The sequence below is a fragment of the Crotalus tigris genome, unplaced genomic scaffold (assembly GCF_016545835.1).
Source record: "Crotalus tigris isolate CLP2741 ecotype Arizona unplaced genomic scaffold, ASM1654583v1 scf7180000024379.1109085, whole genome shotgun sequence".
NCBI classification, from domain to species: domain Eukaryota; kingdom Metazoa; phylum Chordata; class Lepidosauria; order Squamata; family Viperidae; genus Crotalus; species Crotalus tigris.
Genome location: NW_024100549.1, coordinates 314,663 through 340,980, shown reverse-complemented (window position 1 = coordinate 340,980; position 26,318 = coordinate 314,663). Strand labels below are relative to the sequence as shown.

The window sequence follows — 26,318 nt, the reverse complement described above, 5'->3', positions numbered from 1 at the left end:
GAAGTCACTGCTGTAGTAGCTTGTCTTGCTTGTGATTTTTATTTTATTTATTTGCCCTCTCTTTCCTTCTCCCTTCCCTGCCTCCCTAAAAGAAACACACCTAAGTGGTTCATCAGGACAAGACTTATATGCTCTCCTGGCTCATGACAGCCATAGGGAGGGGGTTGAGAAAGAAATGTATGAATGCTCCCTCTGTTTTCCTGATATTTAAATAAGAAAGTTCTGCTACCCACCCTCCATTAATTCTTAGGCTTCTCATTTCAGGACAAGCCATGCCTGAGGTGGAAAAAACACATCCACCCCAGGCAATATACCAAAGGGAACTAGAAATGTCACAATGGAAAAAAAGAGACATTTTTTTTCAAGAGATGGCATGGGGATTGAAAAGCAGGAAAGTTCTAAAAATAATAAGCGCACACATGCTTCCCCACATGAGCCAGTCATTGAAATAAAATATATCTCTGCTTTTAAAGATGAAATGCGGAAGAGGGATTTGAAAAAGAAAAAAAACACACATAAAAAGTGCAAGCAAAATTCCAGTCCAGGGAAGCAGAGATAATCGGGGACTTCAACGCTCCAAAAGTTAGTCAGTTTTGATGTGTGATGTGAAAAGACAAGGAAATTATTCAATATAGCTGATGGTGGTGGTGGTGGTGGTGGTGGTGGTGGTGGTGGTGGTGGTGATGATGATGATGATGATAATAATAATAATAATAATAATAATAATAATAATAATAGAGTTGGAAGGGACCTTGGAGGTCTTCTAGTCCAACCCCCCTGCTCAGGCAGGAAATCTATACCATTTCAGTCAAATGGTTGTCCAGTCTCTTCTTAAAAACTTCCAGTGTTGGAACATTCACAACTTATATTTAATTAATTTAAAATGAAATGACATCTTGTTTTTGTCCTACCTCCAACCCCTAGTTTTACAGCATGGCCTGAGAGTTTAAATATGCCTGGGGTGATCACATGTCTATTGGCCCAACAAATGTTTAAATAAACAAATACAATATAAATAAATAAGAGATAATAAATTAAAAAGAAAACAAAGCCCTCAAAATGCAGATTTGATGGACCACTGGGTCTTTTTCTGTCATCCATTTTCTATGTTTCTATGGTCCGTGTGTGTTTTCCCCATTTCAGACAATGAAAACGCACATGCACTTTGACAACGCAACCAAAGCTCTCCTAGAATGCTCTTGTGGAAAGCATTTGCTAGTGGAAATCTTTCTGTGTTTCGTATTTCCCTCAAGAATCTTTTAAACAGGGTTCTATAAATCTCCACTTTTCTCATTTCTGAAGACTACTACGAAAACTCTTTCAACAGCAAGTGGCATTCCATTCAGGTGGCCTATTTGCATAAAGGTGACTTTTCTCATGGACTAGCAACTTTCATAAACTTGTTTGGAGTGCATGGTTTCTATTTTGTTTCTGCTTACCCCTCCACTTTCATAACAAAAGGATCAATCTGCTGCAAGAACTTTATTGCTTCAATGCATTTAAAGCTTGAATGCTTCACAATGGAGCTGCACAGGACGTGGCCTTGGAGTGTATTAAATAAATAAATGAATACAATCCGAAGCTATTTTTAACCTGATCGTTGCAACCAATCAGGGAAAACCCAATGCTGGTTGACTTCTTCGGATTTCCCCCTGCAAAAGGGGTTGAAACTTAGAAGTTAACAAATGTTACCAAGTCAACCTATAACAGTCCTGACCTTTGAATCGTCTCTAGCTAAATATTAGCTGCACTTGGATGGTCAGAATGTCTCCTGAGTTTTTCATTTATTCCCCAGATTAGACAGACATAGCAGGAATCAAACTGGGACTTTCTGCAGGCAGAGCATCTGCTCTGTTTTAGCTGTCACTTCAACTGACAAAGTTCCCTAAGGAAGTAACTCTATTCTGTGGTTCTGCATTGTCTTCAAGACAGAAGGCACAACACACACACACACACACACACACACACACACACACACACACACACACACGGGCAGGTGTGGCCCTGCTAAGTCAAGTCAGAAGGCACAACACACACACACATACACACAAACACACTAGGGCAGGTGTGGCCCTGCTAAGTCATTATGCATGCTTAATTTTTCATGAAACTGAACCCAGCGTCTTAATTCACACACAGAGACTGCAGAGACGTCTAAAGTTTTTCTTTTTCTTTTTTTGGGTGGCCTGTTGCTATTCCCTTGGAAGTATCTCCTGACTGCAAAACAGAAGGAGAATTCATCTGCACTTGGCTGGTCAATAGAGACTTCCACCATTACGGTCCTCATCTGTTCCAGCTGTTTCTGCAAGACACGTGGCCCAGGAGAAATGTGATGCCCACAGTTTGGCAAGAGGCGGAAGAGGGCAATGAATGAGGCATTTTATCCATATTAACCACATCTCCGGAGCAAGCAGCTGACAAGAGGGTTTCTGTCTACTCCCTGTCAAGAAAAGCTGGATTTTGTGGATCTGTGAAGGCAGACAAAATTATGCGCTTCAGTAAAATCTCTCTCTCTCTCTCCCTCTCTCTCTCCCTCTCTCTCTCCCTCTCTCTCTCCCTCTCTCTCTCTTTTGTCAAGTTTTGGTATTTCATCCCATTCTAACTCTCCAAATGGAATCAAAAAGAGGTGCCATATAAAGTCCTTGCTCAGGGCCATTCAAATCAGCCTTCAGTTGGACTATGGCAGAGGTAGGCAACCTTGGCTCTTTTATGACTCATGGATTTCAACTCCCAGAATTCCTGAGCCAGCATGGCTCAGCTTAGAAACTCTCCCTTTCCCCTCAGCATGGCTGGCTCAGAAATTCTGGGAGTTGAAGTCCATGAGTCATAAAAGAGCCAAAGTTGCCTACCCCTGCACTATGGCAATGCACTCTACCTGGGGCTGCCCCTGAAGACCATCCAGAAGCTGCAACTACATGAAGTTCACAAGTTAACGACCGCAATTTCTATTGCTAAACAAGGCAGTTGTTAAGTGAGTCACATCCAATTTTATGACCCTTTTTCCCAAGGCTGTTAGGAGAATCGCTGCCCTTGTTGAGCAAAACCGGCTTCCCCCATTGATTTTGCTTGTCAGAAGCTACCTGGGAAGGTTATAAATGATGATCACATGGCCCTGGGACTCTGTAACCATTGTAAATAAATGCCAGTAATCATGTGCCCAAATTTTGATTTGGCCACTTGATTGAGGATGCTGCTGCAATGGTTGTTAAGTGCAAGGACTGGTTTGTTAGTCCCTTTTTTCAGTGCTGCTGTAAATTTGAATGTTGCTAAACTAACGGTTATAAGTGGAGGACTATATCGTATCCAGAATGTAGCAGGGCAGGTAGCTATGATTGCATCTTGATGGATCACTGCTACTTTTGTGAGCTGCACCGGATCCTAATAGGCTTCTGGAAACAATTCAAGGTGATTGTTAGCACCTATAAAGCCCTACATGGCTTAGGACAGGATTATTTGCGAGACTGCCTATAATTGGTTTATTTGTCTGCCCCACACGAGCCAGGTCTATTCAGGAAACAATGACAGCTGTCACGACCTAGAAGCCGTGCCTTTTCCATTACAGTCACTGCCCTGTGCAATTTTCTCTCTCCCTCACTTTGAAGCCCTCTATATTCCTTTAGACATCGAGAGCAGGATGTTATTCATCCTCCCAAGATATGTGGCTCTGCTCTGATCAAGTGGTTTGTTTGTTTTTTTAATTAAATTGGGTTTTTTTAGGTCCTCACTGAGATATTGTGACTTGTTTTATAATTGTATGCTGCCCAGAGATGCATTTTTGCCAGTTGGGCAGCCATATAAATTTGGCCAGAAAAGATAAAGACATCCAGGTTATTTGTAGTCTTAGGAACTACGTAGTTTTAGGAGAGATGATATTCTGCTCCCATCCACTCTCACAAAGTTACATCCAGCAATTTCTCCTAACAATCCTGTGGCTTACACAAATCCCACAAGTGAGAATCAAGACACTATTTTGTGTTATAGACTGATGTTTTAATATTAAGTAACATTGGAGTTCAACAGTCTTTTTTTTTGTTCCAGTTTTTTTTTCAAATGGCAAAACTGTAAGAGATTGTTTTACATTCAACGAGTGTGCAAGATTGCATACGTATACACACATATATATCTCTATAAGGACAAAGTAATAATAACAGATGCAAATACCAGTCTTAGCACTGATAAAGAAGATATTAAAGTGATATCTTCTGCCTTTTAGAATCAACCATCCACAACAGGCATGTCCAATCTGCGAGTCACATGCAGCCCTGAACAGCTAGTAATGCATAGTAGATTATAAAATTTTAATGTTATTATGTGATTTATATATATGGAATATATATTTTATGTGCCGCCCAAGACAATTCCTCTTCAATCAATGAGGCAGGCAAGCCAAAAGATTGGACACACACAAATCTCAGACTAGCATTTGGTAGGGTAGCCATGAAGGCTTTGGAAAAAGATATGAAATGCTTTTTCAAAAAAATTGCTAGAACAGGGATCCCCAGCCCAGGGTCCACCACTGGGTTGTGGCCCAATCAGAACCAGGCCACGCAAGTGGCAGGCAAGAGCGCACGCAGCTCCACTCACATAAGTGGCGGGCACTTGTGCTTGAAGCTCCATTCGCACAACCGGTGGGTTCGTACAGCTGCCGCCCGCACAAATGGAGCAGTGAACCCTCGTGTGAACCCTGCCACTCACATGAGACCATCTCCTTTCCCACTCCCTCCCACACACACACCAGGACGCCAAGCCGTGTGCTACAGCATTCTCTTATTTTTTTAAAAAAAAAATCTGAAAGTTAGGTTACAGAGCCTAATTCTACACTGCACATCCATGGAAGTGGGGGAAAGGCATTTGTGCAGATGCTGCTTTATTTTATTTCAAAAAAACAAGCTCCAGGTGTCTCTAAATCTAAATATATATATTTTTTAATGCCAAGCCATGCATCTCTAAGAAAGAGAAAGAACATTCTGGGAAGACCAAAATATTAACACAATATATCTAGAAAACAAGATAGCTAACCAATTTTGGGACTGAGGGAAAATACTCATACAAATGAGGTTAAATACATTGGCCGTGAGAAAACTCTGCCACAACAGAGCTCTTTATATATGATGTATAGCCACATTTAAATTTTCTATGCATAAAATTAACCAATCTTTGCTCTGGTGTACATAAATTAGCAGATAGGCATAACAAACACCACTGCTCACATCAAGCATGGCATTTTGAGACATGAATAAAAGCTTCCTATTCTTGTTATCCTTCATTAAAACACATAATACCAAAAGAAAAATATTAGCTGGAATTCCAACCACTTCCAAAGCATCTCTTCATCCATCTTTAATGCCACTTAGTAAATCTGCATCACATGTTAAGCAGAAATTTCCACAAGAGTTGAAATTAGATCACATTTCTCCATAATGGCACCAACCTTATGAAATAGCCTTCCTTTTAATGGTGGACAGACTGCACAGTCCATAAAGCAATTGGTCCAGAGGGCTTGACAGCTGTTGGTCATCTGTGATGTTTGTTATTAATGTTAATAATGGCTGTAGCTGTTATAAGCACTAGCAATCGCACTTAGACTTATATATCGCTTCACAGTGCTTGATAGCACCCCCTAAGTCAGTGATGGTGAACCTTTTAGAAACCAAGTGCCCAAAAACCAGCCTGCCCCTGCTCCACCCGCCTGCTCCCGCCCTGCACGGGCCGCACCCGGGGGTGACTCTTCTCGGGGGGGGGCTGCTGGTGAGGAGGGGGCTATGGGGGGAGGCAGGGCTGGGGTGACAGTGTGCGTGCCGGCAGAGAAGGCTCCGAGTGCCGCCTCTGGCACTAGTGCCACAGGTTCGCCACCATTGCTCTAAGCGGTTTACAGAGTCAGCCTATTGCCCCCAACAATCTGGGTCCTTATTTTACTGACCTTGGAAAGATGGAAGGCTGAGTCAATCTTGGGCCGGTCAAAATCAAACTGCTGGCAGTCAGCAAAATTAGCCTGCAATACCGCATTCTAACCATATTCACTTTTCCAAAATTTCAGTTGTTAAGTGAGTTTTGCCCCATTTTACGACCTTTCTTGCCCCAATTGTTAATTGAAACACTGCAGTTGTTTAGTTAGTCACATGTTTAAGTGAATCTGGCTTCCCCGTTGACTTTCCTTGTCCGAAGGTCGCAAAAGTGATCACATGATCCTGCAACTGTTATAAATATGAGTCAGCTGCTACGTGTCTGAATTTTGATAACGTGAGCATGAGGATGCTGCAACAGTCCTAAGTGTGAAAAGCAGGGCTTTTTTTCTCACAGAACGCCCAGAACGAAGTTCCGGCACCTTTTTGGGGTGGAACCTTATAGGGTAGGCAAGGCAGGTTGTACGAAGTGTGTGAGTTCTGGCACCTTTTTTTTTTTAGAAAAAAAAAAACACTGGTCATAAGTCACTTTTTTCAGTGCTGTTGTAACTTTGAACTATCACTGAATGAACTGTTATGAGTCGAGGACTACCTGTACAGTGGTAAGTCAAGTACTACTTACAATCAAAAATTAAAACAAAAAACATATAATGTAAATAACTATGCGCACTAGAAATCAAACATTCCAAAAAAACAGGATTACAATAATTACTTATACAGAGGAGCAATCATTAACACTCCTGCCCACAAAGGTTGCATGACATTCTTAAGTTGCATGTTGATGTGTTTATTCCTATGGTGGATGTTTTCATGCGTGTTGTTGCAAACATCTCTTATCAGACATTTTATTTTTTTAGCATGGATGTTTTTGCTGCTACTACAGAAGTTTTCATCGACATTTTTGTAGGCCAGCATCAACTTAGTGGCATATAAATCTAATAAAGAAGTAAACAAGATGGGTCTCTATCAGAGGTCTCCAACCTTTCCCGGCTCGAGGACCAGAGGGAAGGAGAGCAGCTTCAAAATTGGTGTGTGTGCGTGCACGCGCACAAGGCCAGGCACACTGGCGCAGCACTAGCAGCCCTGTTTGCGCACGTGCAATGCGCTGGTGCCATGTGCAAGTGCAAACAGCCGTGCACCCCCACAGCGGCTAGTGGCCCATTTGCGCATGCACAAACGGGCCGTGCAAACAGCCCAGGTTAGTGGTGCATGCGCAAATGGGCTGCGGACACCCACCCTGCGCTAGCATTCCCATTCGTGCCTGTGCGCATGCACAAACAGGGTCACGGGCACTGGTGCAAGTGGGGGAGAATGCGCACTCATGCATGCACGCAATGGCCAGCCTTTTCCACGGCCCGCTTGCCAAGAGCCCACGGCCCAATCCCAGGCCGCGTACCTTAGGTTGGGTACCACTGGTCTATATGCTTGAGAGCAGACAAGGCGAGGAGGCAAATGGCTTCATCATTGAGTTAATTGCTACAACTCCTACCTCATTCAACTGTTGCATGTCATGAAATGACCAACATCAGCCATTAGGGGTGACACTAACCACTTTACCAAGGCAACAATAACCAAAATTAAGGGCTACTCACCAGCAAACCAAGAGTTGGTAGAGCTCTATTCAGCTTATCTCCCCACCTGGACTCTAGCAGGAGTGGTTCTTTCTAGGAGAACGACTCTTTCTTTGCCATGACACCACACAGAGAGTCCTTGAGTTACAATCGTAATCAAGCCCGCCCATAGCGGTCACAAGTTGTAACAGTCATAAAACAGGTTGGCCATGTGACTTTGCAACTTTATTTGCAGCATTAAGCAAACAGAGTGGTCATAAAACAAACAGCATGGTCATTAAGCAAACATGTTGTTCCCTATGGCAGAGGTCTCCAATCTTTCCAGCTCAGTGGATCGGTGAAGGCGATGGTGGGGTGAGGTAGGGAAAGGAGATGCATGGCGCTATCACTTTGCACCTGTGCGCGCACTCTCCCACCACTTCCATGGCCCGGTTCCGAGCGTGTTGCAGCCCAGCACTAGGTTGTGGACCAGAGGTTGTGGACCCCTGCTCTATGATGCAGTTTTGCCAAAAACCAGAAGACCACCATAAAGCATCATCATGTGACCGCAGGGCACTGCAAACAGATGTTAATGCAGCCATGACGCCAAGGGCCCCAAGTGTGGTCATATTACAGCAGGAAGGGGGGCGACAGCCAGAACTTCAGATCTGGGTCTTAAGTTCCCTTTTTCGGGTCTGTTGAAAGTTCAAACGGTCGCTAAGGGACTAGTAATAACCTGTGTGCTATTGCTTGCTATGACAGCTTCAGAGCAGCTGGTGATAGTCTAACCAGGTCTTTTGGGTAGAGGAAGTTTATCTATTTTGAGCAAAAAAAAAAAAGGATGGGCTGATATATCATTGAACTACTGGTTTACATATCTGCATTAAGCCAAAATAAACACTGCTGCTTCTGGCAAATTAAGTGATGTCATGGATGTCTTAACCCAGTGCTTGGAGGCTTTGGGGTCTGGATGGGGATGAATAGATTTCAGAGAACCCTGGCAAGATTGAGAGCCTTTGGGATCGGGGCCTACTGGTTCTAAGGACTATACCATTTTTAGTGCTGATGGGGTTGCACTGCAGACATTGCAACCATCATAAATACTTTGTAGTTCAGTGGTTCTCAACCTTTTTAATGCCGCGACCCCCCCCCACCGGTCATAAGTCGAGGACTACTCAACTGGTGCAGCACCGTTTGCAGAATGGGACTTTTGGCGGGCTCAGCAGGGCAGAGACAGCCTGGACAATTCCTATTGGCTTTTGAAAGCAATAGAATTAGACTCTATTCAAGAGAGTCTATTCTATTGGCTTTCAAAAGCCAATAGAATAAAAGGGAGTACCACAGCTAAGGAAAAGGGGGGAAAAAATGGCGGACTGCGTTGTTTGGCGACTGTGAAATGGTCGTTCGACCCCAAATGGGGTCCCGACCCTCAGGTTGAGAACCACTGTTATAGTTGCCATATACTGGAATTGTACTGATCACATGACTGTCGGGATGCTATAGCAGTTGTAAATGTGAGGACTGGTTGTAAGTCACTTTTTTCAATGCCACTTGAATGATCGCCAAACAAATGGTTCTTAAGTCAAGGACTACCTGTAGATCTCAGGAAGAGAGCTTTATAATAGCAGACATTTTGTATCCTGAGGATTGAGGACCTAAACATACCCATATGCTGGGGTCATATACTGCACAAAGCCATAACGTGATGGGTTCACACATCATGCCCAATCACAAATCATGATTCATACGTCACAACAACTGTTTTCACAAAACACTAAGCCAAATCAAACCACCCCCTTAAGGTTTTGTAAATCTTTGAATTGCAATAGCAACAGCCTTAGACTTACATACCACTTCATAGTGCTTTACAGCAGGGATTCTCAACCCCCGGTCTGTGGACCAGTACTGGGCTGCAGCATGCTAGCAACCGGTCCGCACAAACAAGCAAAGCCCAACCCACGGGATGCAGGCAGCACACAAAACCACACTCTCTCCACGGAACCAGTGGCCCCGGGTGCCCAAAAGGTTGGGGACCTCTGCTTTACAGCCCTCTCTAAGTGGTTTACAGAGTCAGTATATTGCATCCAACAATCTGAGTCCTCATTTTACTGACCTCAGAAGGATGGAAGGCTGAGTGAACCTTGAGCCGGTCATAATACAACTGCTGGCAGGTGGCAGAATTAGCTTGCAATATTCATTGCACCACTATGGCTCTCTGGCTCACCAGGGTGAACCCAGCTAACTGTGCCTTATTCAATCAATCATGATACTGGTAGTGTGAATCCAGTCACAGTCCCAAGAGCCTATCCTTTTAGGAATATCCTTTTTTTTTAACCTGTAAGCCAGATGGGCAGAAAAGTATCCTTGATAAATCACTTACAAAAATATTGGGAGTGTAATGTTTAGTCCAAATCCAACTGCTAGGTCCCCGAGTCACACCTTTAATATGGTTTCAAGGATGGCCTTGTGTTTACTGTACCCGTGTTAAGGCCTGCCCCATAGCCACACAACATCTAAAAAAAACAAAACTCTCCCTGGGGGGGAAAAATAACCTTGAAAAAAGCAAGACAGCAGCACACTTCACTACAGAATCACTTGGAGCTCTATGAAAGTCATTCCCCCATGCTGGAAAAATCATTCCTTGAAATAATGACCAAAACCTTTCCATGCTGCCAACATTTGGTCTGTATTTATTAGCCAATGCCATTAGACTCTGCATTGAAACTGGTGGGTGGAGGCAGGCATGGAATTTACCAGGAACACTCACTCACACAGGCTGTTCCCATTAGGCTGTTCTGATCAGCAGCAGCATGCAGCAGATACAAACAGATATAGCACTGAAATACACAGGTGCAGCTGAAACAGAAGGAACAGACAGGGCCTTTCCAAGGAAGTGCAGGCAACCATCAAGATGGAAAGGAGCTTTATCCCCCAGGAGATCCTTGGCCTATTGCTACCAGCACACCAGCCAAAAAACTCCGTATGTTGTTCGTTTTGCTATTCCAGGCTGGCAGAACAGAGACAGAAGCCCTGGTTTGCCATCTGTTTTGCCAAACTGTGCTGCCAATTTCTCTGAAAAAGGGGCCATCTCTTCTTCCCTGCTCTTGGAAGAAACAGCAGTGCTAGGTTTAGGTCCATTTACTTTGCTCCCTGCTCCAAAGCAGAGCAATTTGCTTGTCTGTTGCTTCGAATATTGTGTTTCCACCATGAGCCCTATCCTATTGCAGTGTAAAATGCCCAGGAGAATGAGAAATCAAACAATAGGACAATCCTGAAAATCAGAACAAACAAGATGAAATAAATGTATAGGTAGGCTTGGACTTAGGAGTCCAAAATTTATGTTGCTAAGCAAAGCAGTTGTTAAGATGATAGATAGATAGATAGATAGATAGATAGATAGATAGATAGATAGATAGATAGGTAGGTAGGTAGGTAGGTAGGTAGGTAGGTAGGTAGGTAGGTAGGTAGGTAGGTAGGTAGGTAGGTAGGTAGGTAGATAGGTAGATAGGTAGACAGACCGACCGACCGACCTTTATTGTCTTTTTTTTTTACTGTGGGCATAATGGCACACATCAAAAATGAAATTTAGTTGCCCGCTCTCAAAAGTGAAACATACATGACATACACCTAAACATACTATATACAACATATGTATAGACCCACACCCCTACATATACATAACAAATAAATATTAAATACTGTCCATCTTGAATACTTTACTACAGCTTTGAGCAAATCACTTAATGATTCTTAAGTGAAACATGCAGTCGTTAAGTGAATCTGGCTTCCACACTGACTTTGCTTGTCAGAAGCCGGCTGGGAAGGTTAGAAATGGTGACCACATGACCTCAGGGTAGTGCAACTGTCATAAATACATGCCAACTGCCATATATTGTCTGAATTTTGATCACATGACCCCAGGGATGCTGCAATGGACATACCGGTAATTGTGGAAAACAGTCGTAAGTCACTTTCAATGCTGTTGTAACTTCAAATAATCACTGAACGATGGTTTATAAGTCAAGGACTTACCTGTACTGATCTAGTATTAAGGCTTATGAAAAATTAGAGTAAGACAGACTCTATCCAGCAGCCCCAAAAGAGCTAGGATAGAGCTAGCAAATCTCCTGTGAGAAAAAACCTGGAAGACAACTATCACTATAGAAAACATCTTTCTGATAATCATCTGTTTATCTTAGTTTTCAAGCACAATATTACTACAGGTAGTCCTCAGTGACTGCAATTGGGACCAGCCACTCGGTTGTTAAGTGGAAAATAACATTACTGCAGCAAGTGTAGGATATCACTTCCTACTTGGTCATTAAGTCAGGGCCTGATGCATCATAGCGAAACCGCACCCACCCCATTGCCGGCAATGGCAAAAAAGTTGTGATACATCGCAACACGTCACATGATGTTGCAAATTTGACACCCCTGCATTAAGTGAACCACCACCGTCATTAAGCAAGACACCACGTGACCACAATTTGTGATTTTACTTCTGCTCCATTAATTCAGCTTCTCAGAAACCAGTTGTGAATGTGCACCAGTTGTGAAGCAACTGTATGGCAATCATGTGACCACGGAATGCTGCAACTGTCTTAAATGTGAGGATCGGTCAAACCTCTGTTCTCTTACTAGCATTGTACCAAGGCGTTCAGTAATCAAGGACTACCTGTATTTTAGGAAGGGTATCACAGGTGGGGTTGTTGTGTTGCTTTTCTGTATTTAAAGCCTGAAAGGAAATAAAAGTGTAACAAGTGAATTTTCTCAACTTGCCCAGAAGAAATTTTTTATAGGTTTTCATTTACTTGGTATTATCTGATTTATATCTTGCCCTTCTAGCCAGAGGGCACTCAGCTAACCAAAAAATTAATCTGATAACAGATAAAATCATACTAATGAATATTAATAGTTAGGATTAAGATAATGGCTCTTGAAGACCACATGCATAATTGGACAAATTTATATTCTTTCTCCCCAGGCTGCAAATGAAAGAAACAGGAGTTCTGAACTCAACTTTAGTGCTCTGGGTGCATAGATTATCTAACCTTTCCCTGTAGGGACAGTGAAACACCCTGATCAATTTAACTGTTTGATTTTGTACTATCCAGTACATCCTTTATCACTCCCTTTTGGCGGCATGAGCAACATTGACTCCAATGTTCACAGGCAATCAATCAATCAATCACCTGAATTTACAACCCCACCCCAAATCTGTTGGACTCAAGACAATGAGTAGAAAAAATAGAAATTAACAGGAAAGCAAAAAGATAGAAATTGCAATAAAATGCAAAGAAGGAAACCACAAACACAATTGAAATTCCCTGTGATGGCACCCACAGTTAATTAGAGCTAAAAGCACATTGGAACAATGCCAATTTGATTTTCTTTGCATAATGCAAGGGGCAGTAAGGCCAAATTAATTCTAGGGCAGAGAGTTGCGGGGGGGGGGTGGGGGGTCGTTTACCTTGGAGAAGATCCACCTTTCAGCTCCCAATCTATGTAAATTAGAAAGGAAGGGTGGATTCTCAACAGGCCCTTTCTTAGAGATACCCATTCTTTTGGCAATCTACCTCAAATATAGGATGTAGTCCCTGACTTATGACCACAATTGAGCCCAAAATTTCTGTTGCTAAATGGAAGTTAAATGAGTTTTGCCCTACTTTACCACCTTTCCTGCCACAGTTGTTAAGTGAATCACTGCACTGTTACCGTGTTTCCCCCAAAATAAGACCCGGTCTTATTATTTTTTGCCTCCAAAAGAAGCACCAAGTCTTATTTGATGGGGGTTCTTTTCCACAGTCTCACCTCGCCGCTGTGGCACTGACAGCCCCACCCATCCAGCCCACTTCTTCTGGGGCCACTCACCGCTGCTCACACATGTTGCCCTCGGCCTCCATTTCGCCATCCGGGGCCTTCAGGAAATGCCTCTGCAGCTGAGAATGGAGCTCCAGATTGACGCGCGTGATGCCTCCCAGCCTCCATTTCACCATCAGGGGCCTTCAGGAAAGGCCTCTGCAGCCAAGAACCAAGCTGTGGATTGGAGGCGTCGTGCACATCAATCCAGAGCTCCATTCTCAGCTGCAGAGGCATTTCCTGAAGGCCCCTGACGGCGAAATGGAGATCAGGGGTGACACGCGCAAGAGAGAGCAGCAGCAAGCAAGCTGAAGAAGAAATGGGCCAGCGAGGCAGGTGTCAGGGCATGGGAGGCCTGGCTGCAACGATAAGCAGGTGCGGGACACGTGGGGTAGCTCCAACCCTCCCCACCCCCACCCTAGCTTGATTTTTAATTGTGCCCCTCGCCCCAAAACTAGGGCTTATTTTGGGGGGTAAGGCTTATATTAGGCCCACCCCCAAAAAATCAAGCTAGGGCTTATTTTGGGGGCAGGTCTTATTTTCAGAGAAACACGGTAAGTCAGTAAAGCGATCGTTAACTGAATTTGGCTTCCCCATTGACTTTGCTTGTTAGAAGGTCGCAAAAGATCCCATGACGCCAAGACCGTAATAAATATGAGTCACTTGCCAAGTGTCTGAATTTTGATCACATAACCATGGAGAGTCTGCAACAGTCTTAAGCGTAAAAAAAAGGTCATAAGTCACTTTATTCAGTGACTTCAGTGACAAGTGGCCATTGTAACTTCGAACGGTCCCTAAATGAACTGTTGTAGTCAAGGACTACCTGTAGATAGACACAGACACCGATTTGAAGTATGGAGTAGTTCTGCTCTCTAGACCAGTCTGCACAACTTATAGAAGAGTACTGGCAGTGTCTGAAAGGCCTGGAGATATTGGAGTGAAAATGTATATGGCATAACTTTCCTGGCAGTAGCAACATTTGGTGACAGCAGATTAGTTTTCAAAAACTGCCACTGGATCACCCAAGGCTGCTTGACAGGTTGCATGGGGCCCATGGGCCATACGATGTACCAGCCTGCTCTTTACTTAAGGTATGGTCAAGAAGCCAGAGCACTTTTCTCAACCTTGGCAATTTTAAGAGGAGTGGACTTCAACTCCCAGAATTCCTCAGCCAGCCATGGTAACTGGGGAATTCTGGGAGTTGAAGTCCACACCTCTTCAAGTTGCCACAGTTGAGAAACACTGGGCTAGAGCAGGAGTGTCAAACTGCCGGCCTGCAGGCCGGATGCGTCATGCCGAAACCGTGCCCACCCCATTGCCGGCAATGGAAAAAAAGTCATGATATGTCGCGACACATCATGTGATGTTGCGAGTTTGACACCCCTGGGCTAGAGGAACATCTGTAAGCCACCTACAACCTTCCTCAACTTCTTATTCAGATACCCCAAACTCCATCACCAAATCACTGGTATCTCCATGATTCAACTTTACAATCTGTGACCCGACGCAGTGTTTTTAAAGTATTTAGACCAGTGATGGAGAACCTTTTAGAGACCAAGTGCTCAACAACTGGTCCCGCCCCCACTCCTCTCCTGCCCCGCCCCCGCTCTGCCCCCCCCCCACCCCTCGCACTCCTGCCCCCAGGACCACTCACCAACTCCACGGCCCGCCGCAGATCGCCCAGACAGCCCAGCAGCGCCATGGCAGCCACACCCTCTGCCCCCGCCCTGCAGCATCAACTGCATGATGGGGTGTGAGGGCAGAGTCTTGTCTACGCTGCCTGGCTGCCATGTCCTTGGCGGCGCTGCTCCGTGTAGGCCATGCTCAAGGGCGACTATCCTTTAGGGGGGCTGTTGGAGAGGAGGAGGTCACGGGAGAAGGCAAGGCTGGGGCAACGGCACGTGTGCCCACAGATTAAAACCTGAAGGATTACAAAGGGAAAGTGTACACACATCTACACACACACTATATTAGTGTGGGTTAGCTTTCTTCAGCCAAATACTTTCCAGATCTGAAATGACAGCACAAGTAGTTCTCGAGTTATGACCACAATTGAGCCCAACATTTATGTTGCTAAGTGAAACATTTGTTAAGTGAGTTTTGCCCATTTTATGATTTTTCTTGCCACAGTGTTTAAGTGAATCGCTGCATTTGTTAAGTTAGTAACATGGCTCTTAAGTGAATCTGGATTTCCCACTGACTTTGCTTGTCCGAAGGCCGCAAAAGCTGATCATATGACACTGCAACCATCATAAATATGAACCAATTGCTAAACATCTGAATTCTGATCATGTGACCATGGGGATGCTGCAACGGTTTTGTGAAAAGTGATCATCATTCACTTTCTTTTAATTCTGTTGTAACTTTGAGTGGTCGGTAAATGAACTGTTGAGGACTACCAGTCTTCCCACTTATTTTATAGCCAATATGCCCAGACGCTGATAATCCTGGGACCTGCAGTCCTAATTTATCTTGAATGCATCAAGTTTATAGCATTTATTATTTTTATTCTACTTTCCTAATGGATTATGAGAATTGTCCAGGGTTGTTCTCTGCACTTGGTTTTAATCTTGCAGATGTTTGATAAATTGCTGGAAGTTTTAAAGAAAAGATATGACAGTCATTTGACTGGGATGGTATAAAACCCCTGTCTTGGGCAGAGGGTTGGAGCAGAAAACCTTCAAGATCCCTTCCAGCCCTACGATGCTATGAATAATAGGCCATCCATTGCACAAGCTAAGCAATTACTAGATTAGGTAACATCATTAATGCTCAACACCAAGCTCAGAAAGTACCAAGAGTCAAACAATTCGCTCTTGAGTTATACACATTCTCCACTATGGCAACTATATGAATATATTCACACACGTGTGCGGGTATCCCAATCAACTCCCTCTCCTTGTACTTCTAGTTCACTCAAGTTAATGTTTTATTTCTTTCACTTCATATTCTTTTTCTGCTGTTCCACATTTGTTGTTTAAAAAGCATAGAGTTAGGGTTATTACGCCTAACCCTATATTTTTTAAACAGCAAACGTGGAACAACAGAATAAGAATATGAAGTGAAAGAAAGCAAAATGAAACAGAAACAAAAGCAGAAACGAACTCACTTACTACCTACACAATAAGTGGGATCTTCTTGTGACTGTGATCACAGTTGCTGCTTATGAACTATCCTGCGGACACCAAGATTGGCGTGACTGATCATACATTTAACAAATGGAGGGTGGGTCATACACACTCACAGCCCTCCCCTTCTTGATTTGAGTAACCCAGGGGTAGGCAACCTTGGCTCTTTTATGACTCGTGAACTTCAACTCCCAGAATTCCTGAACTCAGCTTGGAAACTCTCTTTTCCCTCAGCATGGCTGGCTCAGGAATTCTGGGAGTTGATGTCCACGAGTCGTAAAACAGCCAAGGTTACCTACCCTTGGACTAACCAACACTGTAACTACTAGCCAGCATACCAATTTGCTGCAGGAGGGCCAGAAACTGTAATCTAATCCACTGGTGCATCAATTCCATACAGAAATACAAGTCTGGACTTGTCCGTTAAAAAGCTTCTAGCTTGGGAACTGCTGTTCTAAAGCATAAGGATATATAAATGCTTATTGATGTGGAAAAAGTCTACATTTTAACCAGATTTTTTTTTTTTAAAAAAAAAAAAAGAGGCAGAGCTAACTAATGTATGACAGAGAAGCCTATCGACCATAATTGGCAAAATAGACTTCATATATTCAATGGCAGCCTAATCTGTTTATTCAACAGATGCATTAGACCAGGGGTCCCCAACCTTTTGGGCATCAGGGACCAGTTCCATGGAGAAAGGTTTTTCCACGGACCGGAGAGTGTGTGGTTTTGTGTCCTGCCTGCAACCCACAGTTGGGGCTTTGCTTGTTTGTGCGGCCAGGTACTGGTCCACAGACTGAGGGTTGGGGACCCCTGCATTAGACAGTTTTAAGTTACTGTTTTACAGATAAAGTTTGTTCATGTACTGTGGAAAGCAATATAAATATAAGCAAATTTTTGCTCTTCCCTCCCAGCTTTAAAAGTACCTCCCAATTCACAAGCAGCATACCAGCATACAGGTAGTCCTCATTTAGTGACCACAACTGGGACTGACCATTCAATCATTGGGGAAGTCACTATAGAAACTGACTATACTTAAATGATTATGCTTCAGACCTGCAAAGGTCATAAATGCTAGGATTGGTAAAGTTACTTTTTCCATCACCGTCGTTAACTGTGAATGCTTGCAAAATGAAGACTGCCTGTATCCAAAAAGGAAGGGCTAATACCTTGCCTTGGCATTGGAAAGATCTTGGCTCAATTGATGATGTTCGTTCTTAAGGAGGAGGCCCAGAACTAATTTCCTTGAGTTCTGAAGGAATCTGTTGCTCTTTTGAACTGTGGGAATGCAGTTTTCTTAATTCAGGACCACAGATTAGTTGGGGCTGATAGGAATCGTCCATTATTTGCTAATAAGGAACAGTAGCTTTCTACTTAGAACGAAATTCCTTGGTGCATTCAACCATTTGCTGAGTCATTTATTTTTTTTAACTCCTGCAATGACATTCGCAGTGTTCATTTTGTCTAAATCAAATTCAAAAAAACAGAGGAAAGCTTCTATATTATTTCTGCAGACAGGTGGGGAGGAATGTTTTTCATAAGAGGAAAGATGGGTTGAGAACTGAATTTAGTTCTATAATTCTTGCACCATTCCCAAAATTAAGCACCTCATATTTATTCGGTTGAATGAATTTAAAAAAAAAATCATTTAAGGTTGTGGCCAGCATTTCTAAGGCAACATTTTTCACATATTTTAGTCCTCTATCATGGTTTCAAACATTCTTTCTAAATGAGAGACATTTAAAAAGCATCCTCTCCTATCCTGGATGGCCTTGGGAAATTTTGTCACACCTCAACATCACCCTACATGAACCCAAATTACATTTAATCCATTTACATGCCATTCACATCAATGTCCTGCAAAGAAAGATCAATTACGGCTGACAAGTTCTGTTTAAAGTAAAACCTGTATCTCAGCATTAATTTTGCTCACCAAAGATCAGCAAATAATATTACCCAGTAGTCCCAGGACACAAATGTGAAAATCAACAGTCCAAATAACTTTAAATGATTAACACTCACACAGTAGCACTGTGACATTGGTGATGAACAGAACAGCTATTTAACACTGGCCTTTTAAATCTCATGACAGTATTTTTTCCAAGATAGCTTCAGGAGAAAAAGGGAACCAAACTGGAAAGATAATTGATTATAACACCCACATGTTTCCTGCCAAATTCTATGCTCTCCCCAAATGGTCAAACATTAGATTTTCTATCTTAGTCTACTAACAGGAACAAGTACAAAGATGAAGGAGGGGTTTGTTTTCTAATTGTTCCAGACAAGATGCTGCTTTCACGAGAATGCACCTTTCTCAAAGATAAGCCACAAAAAAAGTTAACAAGGATCGATTATTTTTTATTTTTTACTTTCCACATCAACCAGTCAATGAAAGAAATAATGTTTATCACAGAAATGACAGAGGACCATAAGAAGCATATGCAATGTTACTGCAGCCTCACTAGGATGGCGTGCATGCTTAAAATGGAAACTGTACCGTAGCTGCACATGGCAAGGGAATTTTCAAAACAATGGGGGAATTCTAGAGTAAAGAACAGATTGGATTCCTTTTTAAGGAAGCCCCAGAAATGCAAACATTTACTTCTACATGGTAACACGGAGAAGGCTATTACCATACCACAATCCACATGCTACACTGCTTGTTACCAAGAGTTGCCTGGGAATTCTGGGAGTTGTAAACTACAAACCTGATTTATGCTTTACGAACAGCTGACTAGAGTGTCGCATTTCTGAATGTCTTTCTCAGTGTACAAATATGCATGCAACGGAAATCCTCTCCTGGAGACATGCAAAGGTTAACAGCCAAGTCATGGCACACTCTTTCCTGCCCGCAGAACAGATGCACAGTACTGCACATGCCAGCAGCTACTACTTGGTGGTTCAAGATCAAAGACCTCATGCAACCAAAAAGAAAGTTAACGCCTGGCAGACTCACCTTGTTTTAAATAAACTCAAGTCAATCTGAAACTACCCTAACAAAAGAAAAACTTACACAAATTCCTTCTAAACCTGAAGCTTTAGGTCAACTTCTTCTCAGCTTAAATCAACCATACCTCAGAGACAGAAACAAAGAGGGTGAAGCCCTAAGACCCCCATCATCTAAATTTTTGGTAGGGGATGGAGATGGATTTGGGTGGAGAAAGAAGAAAGGAAGCGAAGGATCATTTTATTTTAGCCTCTCAGACTTGGCACATGCATTGAATTCCCTCATCTTAATTATGACTGCTACAATATTCTGTAATTTCAGAATTTCCTCCCTATTTTATTTTTAAAAACTAACCTTTAGCATTCTTTGCAGAGAAAGCGGGGGTGAGGGGAACCTTATGTATTTCCTGGTCTGTAGTTCCTTTGGCAAAGGATTTCACACACTTTCATTTTCAGATCTAGAAAGACCTGAAATAAAGGCAAGAAACTGGCTTTATGAATACAATTACAAGCAAACAATTTTTGGAGAGGGAGGGGGGAATAATATCTAACTATAACAAATTGCTTTATAGTCTGGAATGAATTCACTTAAGTTGATTCTTGGAAATTAAAAATACACACACCAAATACAGAACAACCTATAGTCTGGGGGAATAAAAGAACCACAGAAAATATAGAGATTTTGGAGAAAGTGATGTTATTAAAATACTTTGTATTTAACCCTGAAAAACATTATAGTTTTCACCGGTCTGGAAATAAGCCATACACGTTTGTACATTAAAAAAAAAGTATATTTCTTCTGCCTCTATGTAGTGAAACTATTTTCAACTGCCATGCAAAACTGGATCTAATCTACAAACATTTGCATCTCCTGAAGCCACCTTCTAATTTACAACTCAGGTTGAACAAAACAAGCCACAGGTTTTGAGGAGGGGGTAGAAAGCACAAAGGCTTTGTGGGTTGTTGCATGGAATTCTCCTACTTAAAATACAAAAAGATACACCACAGAAAGGACTGCAATAAGAAACAGGGGTTGGGGAAGCGGGGGTAATACCATCCTAAAACATTGACAGTTGCCTGGAGGACCAGAAGCTAAATCTTCATGCTTATGTGTGAATAAAACAAAGAAACTGGGAGAAAAACAGAAGGTTGATTCAATTGGGTCCAACAAACCTATTCAATAAAGGAGAAAAATTAAATAGATATAGGACCCATCTTCAGTTTATGAATATCATGCCAATCAATCAGGCACAAAAACCTTTGACAGAATTTTTAATTCCCTTCCTTCGGTTCTTTTTCTTCCTCCATCTGCCTCCCTTTTTTTTCTTTTCCACAAACACACCCTCATTATGGAGATTAGTAATAATTTGTTTAGAAGTATAGAGAGAGCAGGATGGGTAAAAGCCGGTTACCAATGGAAAATGAAAAGGGGGAAAAATGGCACTTGAAGAAAAAAACTAGGGCTCACCTGTTTACTTTCCATCTCATTCCTTTTACAAAGAAGCATCTTAACATGCAAGGAAGCCCAGAAGCTCTAACCATTGGCCTCAATCTACCTCCACTATGTTTTATTTTTGTAAAAAAAGATTTTTGAACAAATAAAAACCTCAGCAATATATATTATATATAATATATATATATATTACAGGCCTAGCATGCTGTTGCTTCCTTTCCATTGCAAAGGATAAAAAAGCAACCCCCCCTCCACCTTTATGTACACCATAACCCTCCTATACCCCAAATTCAGTTTTCCCCATTTGAAGCCCTTTGAGATTTGGAAGAGGGAAAGGGTGGGAAGTTACATAAATCTCGGTGCCTGTGAACCAAAGCAAGCACCAATGAATGCTTCCACGCATCACATAAATGCAGAGACAAGGAGAAGGGAGAAGGCAAGGCAAAGAGCCGACTGGGATTCTTTAGGAGGAAAAACTGTGGGGTACCCTCCTCCCGTTCCCCCCCCCCTTTCTGCTCAGCATCCCTTCCACCAAACTAGGTTGGGGGGGGGGGAGGAAGCAACAGGAAGGCCTTCAAGCCAAACCCTCCTCCTTTAGGCTTCCTCGTTTCTCCAGCCTTTGCAAGCCCCCCTCCCCTCCATAAAACGTGAAGAAAAAGTACGGGGCAGGGCGAGGGGAGGTTGCACTAAACTTTGCTCCATTAAATATAGTTAGAGTAATAATAGTCCTTGCAAAATGAAAAAAAAAAAAGCCCTCCCTTCTCCTCCGCCTTACAAACTTAAACTTACTTCTTTCTCCCCTCGGCCACCACCGGCTCCCCACATTGGGGCACATGCAGGGGGGCGCCCCCCCCCCACTCCCACCTTTGCTGCAAACCTACCATATGAAGAAAACCCCGACTCTCTACAAAATTAGCCCTCCAGGGATAAAGCCGCCGCCTCCCACTCCGTCGCGACTCACCTGAGCTGCTTTCCCCCGTCCGGACTCTTCAAGGGTGGGGGCCCAAAGATCTCTTCCCCCCCAGTCCCTCCATGGCTCGCTGTTGTCTCTTTAAGCCTCTTTCTGTCCTTCTCCTCCCCAGCAGGCAAAGAGCAACGCCTTTGCGCCAGCGGCGTAAAGCCCACGGGCGCCCTATGACATTGACGTCACGGCGGCGGCGCAAACCGCGTTGGTGAATGGCAGGCTCCGCTTCTGGAGCTTAGGAGACTCTCGCCGCCTTCTCTCTAAGTCTGGCCATCCCCTGGAAGGGAGGGGGGCGGGCGCCCGTAAAGAGTTTTTAGCGCATGCGCCGAAGAGAGGGAAGGGGGAAGAAAGAAAAAGGAGAGGGCGCAGGCGGGAAGAAGAGAGAGAAGCGTAGAGGTGACGACGCGGTGGCTGCCTGGAGAAGACTTCCGGCTTTGTGTAGGATGCTGGCCGGGTTGCCCACGTGAAGGGAAAGAACCGTGCAAACTCATACGCATTAATACAGAATGCTGGGGCGTCCCAACGACGAATGTTACCCTAATAAAATCATGCCTATGGTGACTTTGAATTAGGCCCCGATGAAACTTATTCTAATTGGGATTTGGGGATTCATAACAATTACCGTGACCAGGAGTCCTTTATGATAAAGACAGTCCTTTCTTTCATAAAGCTGTCCTTTAGATTTAATTATTTTCTTGGTTTTGTTGTTGACTTTGTAAAACAATTTTTTAAAAAAAAAGATTTTAAACCTTTAGGAGATTTTTCAGACTTGCCCTTTTTTCACGGTTTTTTTTCCTGTAATTTTTTTTTTCAAGAAAATATCCCTGTAAGGATAATGTATTTGTAAAGATAATACACCTGGGTATAGGGCCAGCTGATTATGAAATAAATCTGCACTGGAATGCTGTGCAATTATCTCTTAACCATACATTTGTATATTTTAAATTAATTTATTACATAATATAAGATATAAATGCAAAAGGTTGACAGTGAAATAGAAAAAAGAATAAGAATAAGTCTGCATAATTACTGAAATAGTGCTGTGTGACTAACCTAATGCGCATTACACTTGGATACAATGTATGTAGCAAACTCTCCATTGTATACCCGTGAGAAATGAACCGAATGTATTACAATGTGTATTCCTTTGTTCCTGAGAAAAGGAAAGTATAAAACTGAAGTCTGAACCCGCCCTCGGGGTTCAGAATTCCTTGTTGTTATTGCTTCTGAACCTGCGCAATAAATCTCTCTGCTAAAACCCTCTGGAATTCGTAAGAGTCCTTTTGTTTTCCACAAGAATACCATGCTTTTAAAAAGTACTTTTAAAAAGAATGGGAAGAGATTAAGCCTGCATTTCTGCCTGCCATGGCTTTGAAAGACATAATACAGTATGGTCTAGCTCTCAAAGTAACTGATTTGTGCCAGTTCAAACCACTTAAATGACCAAACCTTTCTCCACATATAAAACTTTTCTGGATGCAAGAACCCTCTAATTATGCAGAGCAGCGTTTGTTTGTGCTACAACCCTGCATTCTAAATTGATAATACCCTACAAAACAAGATCAAAAACCTGTTTCCAGTCTACCATGCAGTATGGATAGTCCTTGGGCATAATCACAGCTGAGCCCAAAATTTCAATTGCTAAGTGAGACATTTGTTAGGTGAGTTTTGCCCCATTGTACAACCTTGCTTGTCGTAGTTGTTAAGTGAATCAGTGCAGATGTTAAAATAGTAACACAATTGTTAAATGCCAAGCATCTAAGTTTTGATCATGTGACCATGGGGATGCTGCAATGGTCATAAGTGTGAAAAATGCACTTTTTTCAGTGCCATTGTAACTTTGAACGGTCACTAAATGAACTGTTGTAAATTGATTACCGTACTGTATTTTTAAGCAGAGTGAAAATGGGGGTGGGGGCAGTGGGGGGATTCAAATATGTGAACAACCGGTTCTCTGTGTGGATGCCACTTCCGGAAGTCCATTCTGGGCCTGGGCAACAAAAAATGAGCTACCGGTTCTGCCGAACTGGTGCAAAGTGGCTAAATCCCACCACTGGTAAGAGACAGGTAAGATCAAGCCTCCTTTGAGTCAAGTATGAGGACTGGTGACAAAATCTACTTTTTAAAGGTACAATTCAAACATGGTTTCCCACTGTCATCTGGAATTGTTGCAATTAAACATTCTAATCTGTAGCTCTGATTTTCTGATGTTCCAACTGAACACTGTAGATCTAACCTGCCTAACTTTTTCAGATCAACCAAGGTTAGCTAGGTGCTGCCATCTAGTGTCACCCAGCAACCACTATCAGAGATAATCTGCTTTCTAGTACTGGAGGTAATAGATGGCCAGCCATCTTGCAAAAACTAAATGGCTCTTGTCTAATCATAAATATCTTTTGACGTCCTTTGAAAAACAATGTTTTCTTAGGAAGATATATCAGTATTATGGGCTCATCAATATACACCTTTGGTGCCAATGCAGACTAATTGATATGTCCCGTTCTGGCATTGCAACTTCCAAAAGATATTTTGTTGGTCACAGCCCATCCTGAGGACCACCTCCATTTGGGAGTTTGCCTTTCAATTCAGATAAGCTGGAGAGTCCCAAAAGTGCTTTTCAAAAGGCAACTGGACTTTCCTGCTTTTTACCTTGAAAATGTTTTGTTTCTCACCCAAGAAGCATCTTCAGTTCTGACTGAATGGTGAGGAATAGAAGGATTTATGTGCGTTGCAGAATATACAGTAAATGTGTTGAATATAAATGTGTTCTGCAAAGTATATAAATCCTTTTATGCCCCACCATTCAATCAGAACTGAAGAAGCTTTTTGGATGAGAAGCAAAACATTTTCAAGGTAAAAAGCAGGAAAGTCCATTTGCCTTTTGAAAAAGTACCTTTGGGACAACCAAGACCTGGATGATGGGTAATTTTCATAAACATAAACTAGAGAGGTTCGGAAAAGGAGAAATGAAGAAGATGTAAAAACTAAGTTCCATGAAGAACAAAGGATAACAGGATAGCAGTTTCAAACACTTGGAAGAATATGTAGAAGACCCAAACATATTCTTCATTGTTCCAGAGTGCAAAATATAGAATAATAACTTTAATTGTCAGACAGATGAAGCCATTATCTCAAGATATGATATTTTCTCTTCCTAGAATACATTCAAGTAAAGGGTTTGGATTCCTGCACGGACCCTCAATATATGCTACTGTACAACAGAAAAGATGCAGAAAAGAACAGCTGAACCTGTCAAGGCCTTCAAGCAATTCCTGTGTGAACAAAATGACAACAGTGGGGAAAAAAATTAGGAGAACATCTTCTTCTTCTTGTTGTGCCATATCCGTTATCAGATGTTGGTGATCATGTTGGCAATCCTGTTTTTATCAGCAACCGCATGAAAAAGTGCTGCTGAGTTTTGTCCAAACCAATCCCTTAGATTTTGAAGCCATAATGTTCTTCTTCTGCCTGGACCTCGTTTGCCTTCAATCTTTCCCTGGAGGATTAAATGGAGTATGCTGTATTTTTCTGAGTGTCGCATCACATGTCCAAAATATTCTAATTTTTGTTTTTTAATTGTTTTGATGATTTCTCTTGGCTTTCCCAGGTGGCTTATCACCTCCTCATTTCTGATCTTGTCAGGAGAACATAGATGAATATAATTAACCTGGAGGAGGGGTGTAGAAAGTGAACAGGCATCTTTCATAAAAGCAGACTTTTTGAGAGCCGGCCTGTCTCAACATAAACCTGCTACTTAGATCAGCAGGAGAAGAAGCTATCTAAAATATGCTCCCTGAAAGTTGCTCTACATTTGTTCAATACGTGGAAAATGACTCCCATCAATGTTGCTGTCAAGTTATGCAAAGGAATTATTTCAAATAGCAATTATCACCCACAACCACATTTTTCCTTTTTCTAGATGAGAGAATTTCTTCTCTTGTTTTACCCCTAGCCTTTCCAATCTGAAAGAGTTAATTGTGACTTTAATTTTTCAAAATCTGATTTTACTTGTTCATGTTGTATTTTTTTCTAGTTAGCATCATTGAATGTCTTCTGGATAGGAAAGTGATGTATACAAAAAATGTGAAATCATAGCTGTCAATTATATAAGTGGTGTTCGCCTTTTTTACATGTCAAGTTCTTCCCAAGAACCTAGGATGTTGTGTTAACCTTGTTATCTCAGTGAACCTAAATGATCAGAAATTGAGCAGATAAAAGGATTTCATCAAGGAAAATGTCAAGTAAGGAAAAATTGTCACGTTACATAGGAATAACTTCAATATTGTACTTCACAGTGGGATTAGATAAATTTGTGGAAGAACAACAGAAACTTTGTTTACATATTGGGGGTGTTCAGTGATCCCATGATGTATAAACCAAGCCCATAGAACTAGCTTATGGTTCTGTATGTTGTTTCAGTCCAGGAAATTGGTCATATTTGGAAAACCACCATTAACCTGAATTTGGATATATTCTACAAACCCAACCAATGTGTTAAACCATTTTTTTTCAACT

General features: G+C 42.3%; 1 protein-coding gene across 3 annotated transcripts in view; it reads right to left on the bottom strand.

Moving 5' to 3' along the window:
• The window catches only part of CSNK1G2 (casein kinase 1 gamma 2), an 87,959-nt gene extending 65,851 nt beyond the window's left edge, over positions 1–22,108 (bottom strand). The window contains exons 1-2 of one of the 3 annotated variants that reach the window (XM_039328459.1): positions 21,801–22,108; positions 19,742–19,854 (exon numbers count right to left, since the gene is read on the bottom strand). The gene's annotated coding sequence lies outside the window, so the exon portion shown is untranslated. The remainder of the gene's footprint in view (positions 1–19,741; positions 19,855–21,800) is intronic. The other 2 variants (XM_039328458.1, XM_039328461.1) reach the window with 2 other exon arrangements.
• Between the last annotated feature and the right edge of the window lie 4,210 nt (positions 22,109–26,318).